This window comes from Myodes glareolus, chromosome 17 (genome assembly GCF_982192425.1).
Source record: "Myodes glareolus chromosome 17, mMyoGla1.1, whole genome shotgun sequence".
Classification (NCBI taxonomy): domain Eukaryota; kingdom Metazoa; phylum Chordata; class Mammalia; order Rodentia; family Cricetidae; genus Myodes; species Myodes glareolus.
In genome coordinates this window covers 20,178,217-20,188,717 of record NC_142042.1, presented here as the reverse complement: position 1 = coordinate 20,188,717, position 10,501 = coordinate 20,178,217, and positions in this window count along the sequence as shown.

The following is a 10,501-nucleotide window of genomic DNA, read 5'->3' as shown; positions in this document are numbered from 1 at the left end:
TGCTCCTGCCTTGCTGTTGGCCATTCAGGTCTTTATTAGGACCCTCAGGTGTTTTAGATAGGCAAAGAATCACAGCTTCACAGAGTTAAACAAATGCAACATAAACATAAGCAACACACTTTAATATTCCCCAGCACTCTCCTGAACTTTTTGTCTTATCAGCTGAAGCTTTTCTATCCTCCACCACATTGGGAGATTATATATATATCAGGCATTAAGTCTTTTAATTGCTGTGTGGGTGAGTTTCTCCAATGCTGATGGGGAATGATTGACCCAATTGTTATTGGTGCCTCTGGGAGGCCCCCTAAGGCATTTTCTGATGCCAAAGGGTTACCTTGTCTGTCCCTTGTTGATCTGCATTCATTAGTCAAAGGTTAATTTTATTAACACAGTCTGGACATTTCACTGTGCCATCAAATATCCCACAACATATTAAATTTATTACATTTAATAAATGGGGAAAAAAGAAAATAGTCAACCTTGGTTGCACACACGTTTAATCCCAGCACTCAGAAGGCAGAGACAGGAAGATCTCTGAGTTCAATGCCAGCCTGGTTTACAGAGCAAGTTCCAGGACAAGTCAGGAATATACAGAGAAACCCTTGTCTTGTAAAACCAAAAAAGAAAAGAAAATGATTAATACTACTCGGTGATTCTTGACATTTAAAATTGCAGTCAAGTTTATAGCTAAGTGGTAGAGTTTCACCTGGCATGTACAAGGTCCTAGGCTCAATCCCCAGTACAGTAAGTAAATACATGCATATACTTTAAGCTTTTCTTTTAATTAGGAAGAATTGCAATCAGGCCTACCTTTAATGCTCTTAGGGTTCAAGACAAGAGTCCAATGAAGATAAATATATAATATGTTTAGTTATAAAATGTTTTAAGCTGATAAAAGCATTCCGTTTTCTCACTTTAGTGAGGAAATTTTTATATGATGATGTGCAAATGTTATGAAACTGAATTTAGATGGTGCACATGTCTGCGTTGTACCTGGGGGCTGGGTGAGAGAGTCTTTGGTTAATGTTTGTTTCTTTGTTTCAGATCTCTCAGGATCCTTATTTATTTTTATTCTGTTTATATATATATATATTCAGCTATTCCACGGTCTTTATAAATTTTTATTCTGAAGATTTGTAAGTATTTCTTTACCTTTATTATAGAAAAATGATTTCATTCTTAATTTTTTTATTCTGATAGCAGTAATATAAAATGCTTGTTGTTTTAGTTTGGGTTTCTGTTGCTGAGAAGAGACACCATGACCATGGCAACTGTTATGAAGGAAAAACATTTAACTGGGACTGGCTACAATTGAGAGATTTAGTCCATTATAGCATGGTGGGCAGCATGACAGCGTGCAGGCAGACATGGTGCTGGAGAGGGAGCTGAGAGTCCTACATCTGCATCCACGGGCAGCAGGGAATGACAGTGACACACTAGGCCTGGCATGAGCTTCTGAGACCAAGGCCTACCTGCAGTGACACACTTCCACCAAAAAAACCATGCCTCCTAATAGTGCCATTTCTTGTGGGCCTGTGGGGATCACTTATTCAAACCACCATACTTGTATACATTTAAATATATTCATTCAAGATAAAAATTGAGTATTCATTTTCATGTTTTCAAACAATCGTTTATTTTCTATGTTTTGTCAGCACGTATGTTTGCATACCAGAAGAGGACATTGGATCCTACTAGAGTTAATGCTAGCTATTAAGCCTCCATGCGGGTCTGGGAATTGGACTTGGTGCTAGTGCTCTTAACCTCTGAGCCATCTCTCCAGGCCCTTTAACAAAGACTTTATAAGAACATTGTGAATGGGCTGGCGAGATGGCTCAGAGTTAGGAGCAATGGCTGCTCTTCCAGAGGTCCTTCAATTCCCAGCAACCACACGTGGCTTACAACCACCTATAATGAGATCTGGTGCCCACTTCTGGCATATAGGTATGCATGCTGGCAGAACATTATATATGATAAATAAATCTTAAAAATTATTTGTTAAACTTAAGATACAAGCTGAATATAATGAATGTTTTAGTTTTAAGTAGAAATTTAAGTGAAAGTTTAATTTCCTGAAACATTAATTTCTCTAAACTCTAAGTGTTATTTCATGGTTTATATAATAAAACTATGCAATCTGAATGTTCAGTGTTTGTCTTGTTGCTAATGTAAAGGATCAGCAGTTCACTTTATACCTTCATTTTCTTGATTTCCCTCCCTTGCTCTCTTCATCCCCATCCCCTTTCCTTCCTTTCTTCCCTCCCCCTATCCCCACTGCTTTACTTCCTTCCTTTTTCCTCCTCCCTCCCTCCCTCCCTCCCTCCTTCTCTCCCCTTTTCTCTTCCCCTCCCTCCCTCCCTTCCTCCCTTCCTTCCTTCCTTCCTTCCTTCCTTCCTTCCTTCCTTCCTTCCTTCCTGCTGGTAATCAAACTCAGGGCCTTACACATGGCAGGGAAGTCTTCCACCACTGAACTATATATTTAATCCATTTTTTTTTGAAACAGTCCTTCAGTATGGCTTAGACTGGCCTTGAAATTTATTATTTAGCCCAACTGGCCTTAAACCCATAATCCTTCTGCCTCAGCTTCCTGACTGCTGGGATTCCAGGCATGTGCTATCATGTTTGACTATACATTACTTCTAGAACTGATTAGAAACAAATAAGCAATAGTGAATGTTATAAAGTATTGAACTTTGGTTACTTGGTGTGAATACTATTGGCAGTTCATTCTGTGTTTTCAAAATCTTGTTTCCTTTGGTCTCTTAAGTCATAGCAGTTCTACTATTTCACATTACCTAGGATCTTCATTAACTTGTTTCTCCATCATCTTCAATTCATTTCCAATGGGTTAATATGAGGCCTACCGTTTGGTGAGGGTCCCACTAAGCTTTCTAGTTGGTGCTGCCTGTCACATAGTATGTCACCAGCAAGATTATACCCTGGAACCTTATCCCTTGGCTGGAACAAGAGTAGGACCTCTTCATTGTGGACTTATGTTTTTCCTTCCAATAAGCAGGCAACTTATTAGGGCAGCTTTTTGCTATATCTGTGTCTTCTCTAGTGACTTCTTACTTTGTGCTTGAGCATTCTTGTCTGAATCGTGTCCTGAAGACTTGCATAAAGGACTTCAATTAAATCATTCCTTCGATGTGTCTTAGATGACGTTTTTCTATAAAGAACTTTCCTTTATTACTACTGAAAACTTACATTTCTTCCCAAAAGTCAAGATCAGCATAGAACTGTTTATGTATATGTATGTATGTGTGTGTGTGTGCATGCGTGTGTATTTATGTATTCAATATGTATGGGTATTTTGTCTGCATGTATGTCTGTGTGTCATATACATGTTTTATTTTTATTGTTGTTGTTATTGTGTGTGTATATGCACCTTGGAGCCCATGTTGAGGCTGGAGTACAACTTTGGGGTATCAGTTCTCTTCTTCCACCACACTGGCCCCAGGCAGAAACTCACATTATCAGGCTTGTGGCAAATGTCCTTACACGCTAAGCCATCTTGCTGTCCCCTTGTTGGATTTTTAGCAAACTTTGCTATGCCTGCAGAATTAGTTTGTGTTTGTTACTTTTCTGTTGCTGTGATAAGACACCATGACCAAGGCATCTTAAAGAAAGTAGAGTTTATTTGGAACTCACAGTTTCAGGGGGCTAGAGTCCATGCGTGTCATGGCAGGGAACATGGGAGCAGGCAGGCAGCAGATGTGGTTTTGGAGCAGTAGTTGGGAGTATACATCTTTATCTAAAGCAAGAAGAAGAGAGGAATGGTGTGGGCTTTTGAAACCATTTTTTTTTTCCTTTTGAAAGTCAGCCCCCAGGGACACACCTCCTCCAAAAAGGCCATATCCCCTAGTCCTTCCCAAACAGCTCCAACAACTGGGAATTAGACATTCGAATGTATGAGCCTGTGGGCGCTACTCTCATTCCAAGTACCACAAAGTTGCATTTCCCCCCCTCATTTTCTATTCTCTGGAAGGATTTGGAAGGTTGGGATCATTTCTACCTGAATGTTTGAACAGCTCATTTTGCAACCTCTGCAGAGGTTTGGGACCTTTTCCAGGTGTGGTGATTCACAACGATGGATGCTTTTACTCCGCTGGCAACAGGACCTTTGCTTTTACGCATTTGTTAAATTGCATTTTTGTTGACATTTGTTCATTTGAATCAGATTTTCAAGTATATTTGCATAAACTTCAAAAACATCTGTTTATATTTCTTTTAGTGTTTTAGACTATGATGTAAGATCATTCAGAATTCTTCATCTTGCCATGCTTTCATCTTGATTTGATCCAACAGATTCAATTTTATTAATAAATAACCAACATTTGCTTTCTCGACTCTTGTATATTTGTTTTGCCCCACTCTTTCTCCTATCTTTACCGTTTCTTTCCTTTTAGTTCTTAACTTCTGAAGATTGGCACGTAGCTGTTTCATCTTTAGTTCTTTTCTTCTAATATAAAATTCCCTTTATTATTTGCGACCTTTAAGACTATGAGACTGAAGTACTGCCTACTGTGTTTAAAAGTTGCTGGCTAAATTCCCTTATTTTAAAATACAAAATTCAATGCAACATTAATCAAAATAGTGATAGAGAGTGTGCAGAGTAACAGTAATTTAATTATATATGGAAATAAAAATTTAAGGATAGAAAAGACAGTCATGAAATAGAACTTGGGTAGAGAACTTGTTTGGCCAAGCAATGGGATTTATTTTTAACATATTGGGAATTTTTTAAAATGGTGAGTTTTGGGTACAAAACTAGAAAACAAACCAATAGGATAATGCAAAGCCCAGAAAGAGACTGATGTGTTTATGAGCACTTGATTTATGACAAAAATAACATTGGGAGGTGGGGAAAGATGTCTTTTTCACCCAATGGCATGGACAAAACGTGATATTGCATGGAAAAGTTGAGCCCAAACTCATACTGTTCATAAACGAAAAGCAACTCCAGTATGCTAAAGATGAAAAGGGAGTGCCAAACAATGAGACTTTGAAAAGGGAGCATCTTCATGGCTACTGGCAGTGGAAAAGGCTTTTTAAGAGACAATGTTATGCCCAGTCCATGGAGACCCCAAAAGACCAATCCTGACTGGCTCATGTCTAGGGACTTTTCAGAAATTTTATTTTTGAACCTCGCCTGTTGCTTGTCAAGTTTTCTTATCGGCTGACCTTCCCGATGGGGACATTTTGCTGTTGTCTGTACTTTCCAGGTGGCTACCCTGTTACTTTTGCCCCTAGCTATTTCTGAGGACTGGAATGTTTTACAGGAAATAGCTTACACAAGACACAGGGTGAAGGCTGAGGACAAAATGGAGGAACTTTGGTTCTTCAAAAGAAACACTAATATTAAAAAAAAATTTAAAACATTAAAGTTAAGAGTGTTCATTTTATAAAAGATCACTAAGATAGGTAAAAAGTAAATAAAGTAAAACCCAATCAAGGACATATAAACAGACCCAAAAAAGAACTTTTATAGGCCAGGCAGTGGGTGGCACATGCCTCTAATCCCAGCACTTGGGAGGCAGGGGCAGGTGGATCTTTTGTGAGTTTGGGGCCAGCCTGGTCTACAGAGTAAGGACTACAGAGTAAGTTTCAGAATGACCAGGGTTATACACAGAAACCCTGTTTTGGTTGTTGTTTTGGTTTGGTTTGTTTCGGTTTTTTTTTGAAACAGGGTTTCTCTGTGTGTTACTTTGGAGCCAGTCCTGGAACTAGCTCTTGTAGACCAGGCTGGCCTCGAACTCACAGAGATCCACCTGCCTCTGCCTCCTGAGTTCTGGGATTAAAGGCATACACCACCACCACCAGGCTCAGAAACCCTGTTTTAATAGCTGGGGTGAGGGGAGGGGGGAAGAACCCTTACAAAGTCAGGTGAGGTAATGCAAGTCCTTAATCCAAGCCCTCCAGAGGCAGAGGAGAGTGGATCCCAACTCAAAACAACAACAAAATCCAGAACTTACAAAATCAATAAGACACCTGTAATCCTTACTTTGCAAGTTAGAGGTTAGATTGGGTTTCATGAGATTCTACCAAGTGAAATGTCACCAAGTCACCGTGGCACCAAGTGAACATTCAAAGGATAATGGACTCAAAGTGCTTTCTTCATGGACCGAGGCAATGGTGAAATAAATGTAATGTTCTGAATTCAAACAGGGCAATCAGGACAAGCACGCCCTCACTGCCCCATGCCCTTCCCCTCTTCCCAGGGAAACCAGCTTCTCCCTGACTGTCTTTGTCTATTTAAATAGCAGTGTTTACAAGAAAGCCTCGGAACACCAGCCAGAAGGACTTGTACCTTGGGCCAGTTGGCCATACACCTCACAGGGCTCTGGCTGTCCAGGCAGGGAGGCCATTTACCCATCTCCAAGGTGCCGCGGTGACTTGGTGACATTTCACTTGGCTGCCCCTCATGACCTGTTTATAGGACCTGTTTTAAATATATGCTTTGTTTGACACTTTAGAGATATGGGAGTCTGGGTAGAAAAGGTTATGGAAATTAATTTAAAAGGTAAACAAATCCAAGGAATTATAGGGTTTATCATGCAGGAGAACTAAAAAATCTGTCTCCTGGTCCTGAATACTGGCTTAGCAGGGTCCAGGTGAGAGCTAGGGAGTGGTGTTATGTTTGGGGCAGTGTCCCTGAGGACAAGTCTGTCTGTAGACCCACAGAAAAAGAGTAAATCTATGTTGTCTTTGTTCATGGTCAACACAGCTGTATGCTAACACCAGGATACAGAGGACGCTCCCCGTAGCCCACAGAAGACAAACTTACATGTCATAAATGTTGCTCACCGTGACTTTTGCCAAGATATCTTAGAGGCTCTTTGCCCATCTAAAGAACTGCAAAGTGTGGACAAAGGGTTGTTCTGACCACGTATGACATCCCAGAATCTTCCTTAAAGTACTCTCCTAAATCCAGCCACGTATTCTCTCCCTCAATCAATCTCTCTCTCTCTCTCTCTCTCTCTCTCTCTCTCTCTCTCTCTCTCTCTCTCTCTGCGATAGGGTTTCTCTGTAGCTCTGGCTGTCCTAGAGCTCTCTGTGTAGACCAGGCTCAAACTTACAGAAATCCACCTGCCTTTTCCTCCTAAGTGCTGGGATTAAAAGCATGCACCACCACTGCCCAGCCTTATACTCTCTTGATGGGCAAACGAGGCAGGTTCTGCAGGAGGACTAAAAATATCCTAGAGATATCACTGATATCAAGAACCCAAGGCTCCCTTTTGGGTTTTGAGTCTTGTTAATAAAGGAATTTAAAAACAGACTCAGAAGTGCAATTTTATTAAGAGTTTGAGAGAAAACAAAAATAGAGCAGCCAAGCTGCAAATCTTAGCAGTTGCTGAGAAGAGGGGACTAGGAAAGAGGAGGGGAAGAAGCCATTCCCTTTGCAGTGGATCCGGGGAAGAAGAGGCATGACATCAGGGTGGAGACGCTTCAGAGACAAAGTGAACAGCTTGGCCCCAGGGGGAGCAGCACACTTAGGCTCTTGGCCAGTGTCCGAAAGAAAAAGAGATAGACAAGTAAGCACATTGTAGAGTAAGCACATTGTCTTAGGGTTTCCATTGCTGTGAAGAGACACCATGACCATGGCGATTCTTTCTTTCTTTCTTTCTTTCTTTCTTTCTTTCTTTCTTTCTTTCTTTCTTTCTTTCTTTCTTTCTTTCTTTTTCTTCCTTCCTTCCTTCCTTCCTTCCTTCCTTCCTTCCTTCCTTCCTTCCTTCCTTCCTTCCTTCCTTCCTTCCTTCCTTCCTTCCTTTTTTTCTTTGCTTGTTTATTATGTATGCAATGTTCTTTCTGTATGTATGCCTGTAAGCCAGAAGAGGGCACCAGACTCCATTACAGATGGTTGTGAGCCACTATGTGGTTGCTGGGATTTGAACTCAGGACCTTTGGAAGAGCAGGCAATGCTCTTAACCGCTGAGCCATCTCTCCAGCCCGACCATGGCGATTCTTATAGAGGAAAATATTTAATTTAATGGCTTACAGTTCAGAGGTTTAGTCTATTATCGTTATGGTGGGACATGGTAGCCTATAGGCAGACATGGTGCCGGAGAAGGAGCTAAGGGGTCTACATCTTGATCTGCAGGCAGCAGATGGAGACTGTGGACTACACTGGGTGTAGCTTCAGCACATATGAGACCTCAAAACCCATCTCCACAGTGACACACATCCTCTAAAGCCATCCTGCCTACACTGCTACTCCCTATAGGCCAAGCATTTGAACACCTGAGTCTATGGGGGCCGTTCCTATTCAAGCCACCACAGCATGTCACCATTAAGTGATGATCAGTCCTTCCCCTTTCTTAGCATGTCTGTAAGTGGATCAGGTTTTCCTGAAGCAGGGCGAACTTGGTTGCTAGCTCCTGGTTAGATGATTGGCAGGCTCAGCTGCCTTTGCTCTCAGAAGGAGAACACAGTATTATATAATGCTTTGGGTTGCTTTTTAGACTGCTGTGTCTCTCTGCTTAGGTCAGATATTTCTTCCAGGAAGAAGCAGTTTTCCCTTAATGAGCCTTAATCCAGTCTAGACACCTTCACTTTTAGGGATTTATCATGAGGGAGGGGCTCATGGCCTCCAAAGATAAAACAAATAACACCTTCCAGGTAGGTCTCATTTTTCTTAGTAAAAAAAATTCTAACTCTATCAAATTAGGTAAAACCCATGCCTCTCATGAAGTGTGCAACAAACTGTACACTAACCCAGGCTTGTTTGCCTCGTTCAGTACCTTCACAGCACCACATGCAGGTATTTTTACTCATATTGTTCCTCCCCCTTGACTATGATTTTGCCTTTTAAATTTCCAGTTACACTTATTGGGCTGTGTACACGAAAAATATATAGAATATATAGGGCTCAGTACTATACACAGCTTATGGATCTTAGAAAGTATCTTCCATGGTTAAGAGATTGTATTTGAATAGGAAATATACTACTGTAATACACCAGTAATCCTAGCTTCCAAGAGTCTGAAGCGCGGGTGTAAATTCAAGGTCAGCCTGGAGTAAATAGAGGGAAAGGAAGGGAAGGAAAGAGAAGATACAGCTTCATGATTCAGAAATTCAAAACACAGAAGGCAAGCTGCTTAATCGGTCACAAGGTTTCCCTAAGGAAGGTACCAGTTCTTGACGCCTGGCCTCTGGTCCCATCTCTTTCTCTTGTTTTCAGAATGGGGTGAGTTATAGAACTGATGAATTTGAGAGGAAAAATTGGTGTCGAGCCCAGTTCTGCCCTTCTGCGGAAGGACATGATTCCACTGCCATAGGCTCTTTAATTTTATCAACTGGGGGCTTGCTTAGAGTTTCAGAGGGTTAGCCCATTATTCTATGGCAGGGGCCTGGTGGGAGCCTGTCAGCATTCATGGCACTGGAGAAATAGCTGACAGCTACATTCTGATCCTCAGGTGGAGAGAGAGTCTGGGCTTGGCATGGGCTTCTTTTGCGGGGAGGAGGGGGTGGGGGAGTAGGAGGGTGAAGGGGCTGGGGAGGTCAGGAGGGCTGGCATGGGCTTTTGAAACCTCAAAGCCCACCCCAGCGACACATTTCCTCCAACAAGGCCACACCTCCTAATCCATGGTCACTAAGCATCCAAATATATGAACCTATGAGGGCCATTCTTCTTCAAACCACCATACGTATTGACTCACTTGAAAGGAAGGCATAATATAAGGAGAGACACACACACACACACACACACAGAGAGAGAGACAGAGAGACAGAGAGAGAGACAGAGAGATTGAGAGTCTGAGACAGAGGCACAGAAGCCATTAGGTGGTCTTGTTGGAAAGACTTTCGTGAGAGTGAACGTACATTTAGCTGGAGACTTGAGAAGAAGTGGGAACCGCTGTGGGGGAGACAGAAAAAACAAAGTAGCAGCGAGGCCTCTGCTAGGCTGTGAGCAGAACTCAAGGCAATGCCCGCAGTAGGGTGTGTGGGTCTGCAGCCCCTTCCAACTGCTCAGAGAGAGGTTCACGGAGCACCAGGAAGCACTGTCTGAGCTGAGTCTGTCTCTACCTAGACTCAGCTTTTCCAGTTCTACCGTGGCGACCAAGACCCTCACTTCATGATAAGAGTCCTGGAGACTGAGAGGGGTGGGAACAAGACATATGTGCTGCCTATCACAAAGAACAGTTTATAAACCCAAACACAGGACCCTTTCCTATTTTTTTTTTAATTTTTGGAAATGAGAAGTGTGCGATCTTCCACGTTGCCTGGGCCCCACCTTCCCCACCGCCACCTACCTATGTCTTTTTCTCAACAAAAACTGCGTGGGTTTATCGCTACATTTTACATCTTCTGCGTTTAAAGCTTTGCAGTATGACCTCGCAGGCAAGCTTGGCTGCTGGCAATGTTCTTCTCTAAACTCCTATTTTGGCGGAGAGGGCAAAGGTTAGCAGAGATGGATGGGAAAGGGTGGCCAGGCCTGCCGGTGTTATCCGAATCTGTGGTCCCTGTCCATGCGCACCTGGCTCAGATGCCTTTGAAAATG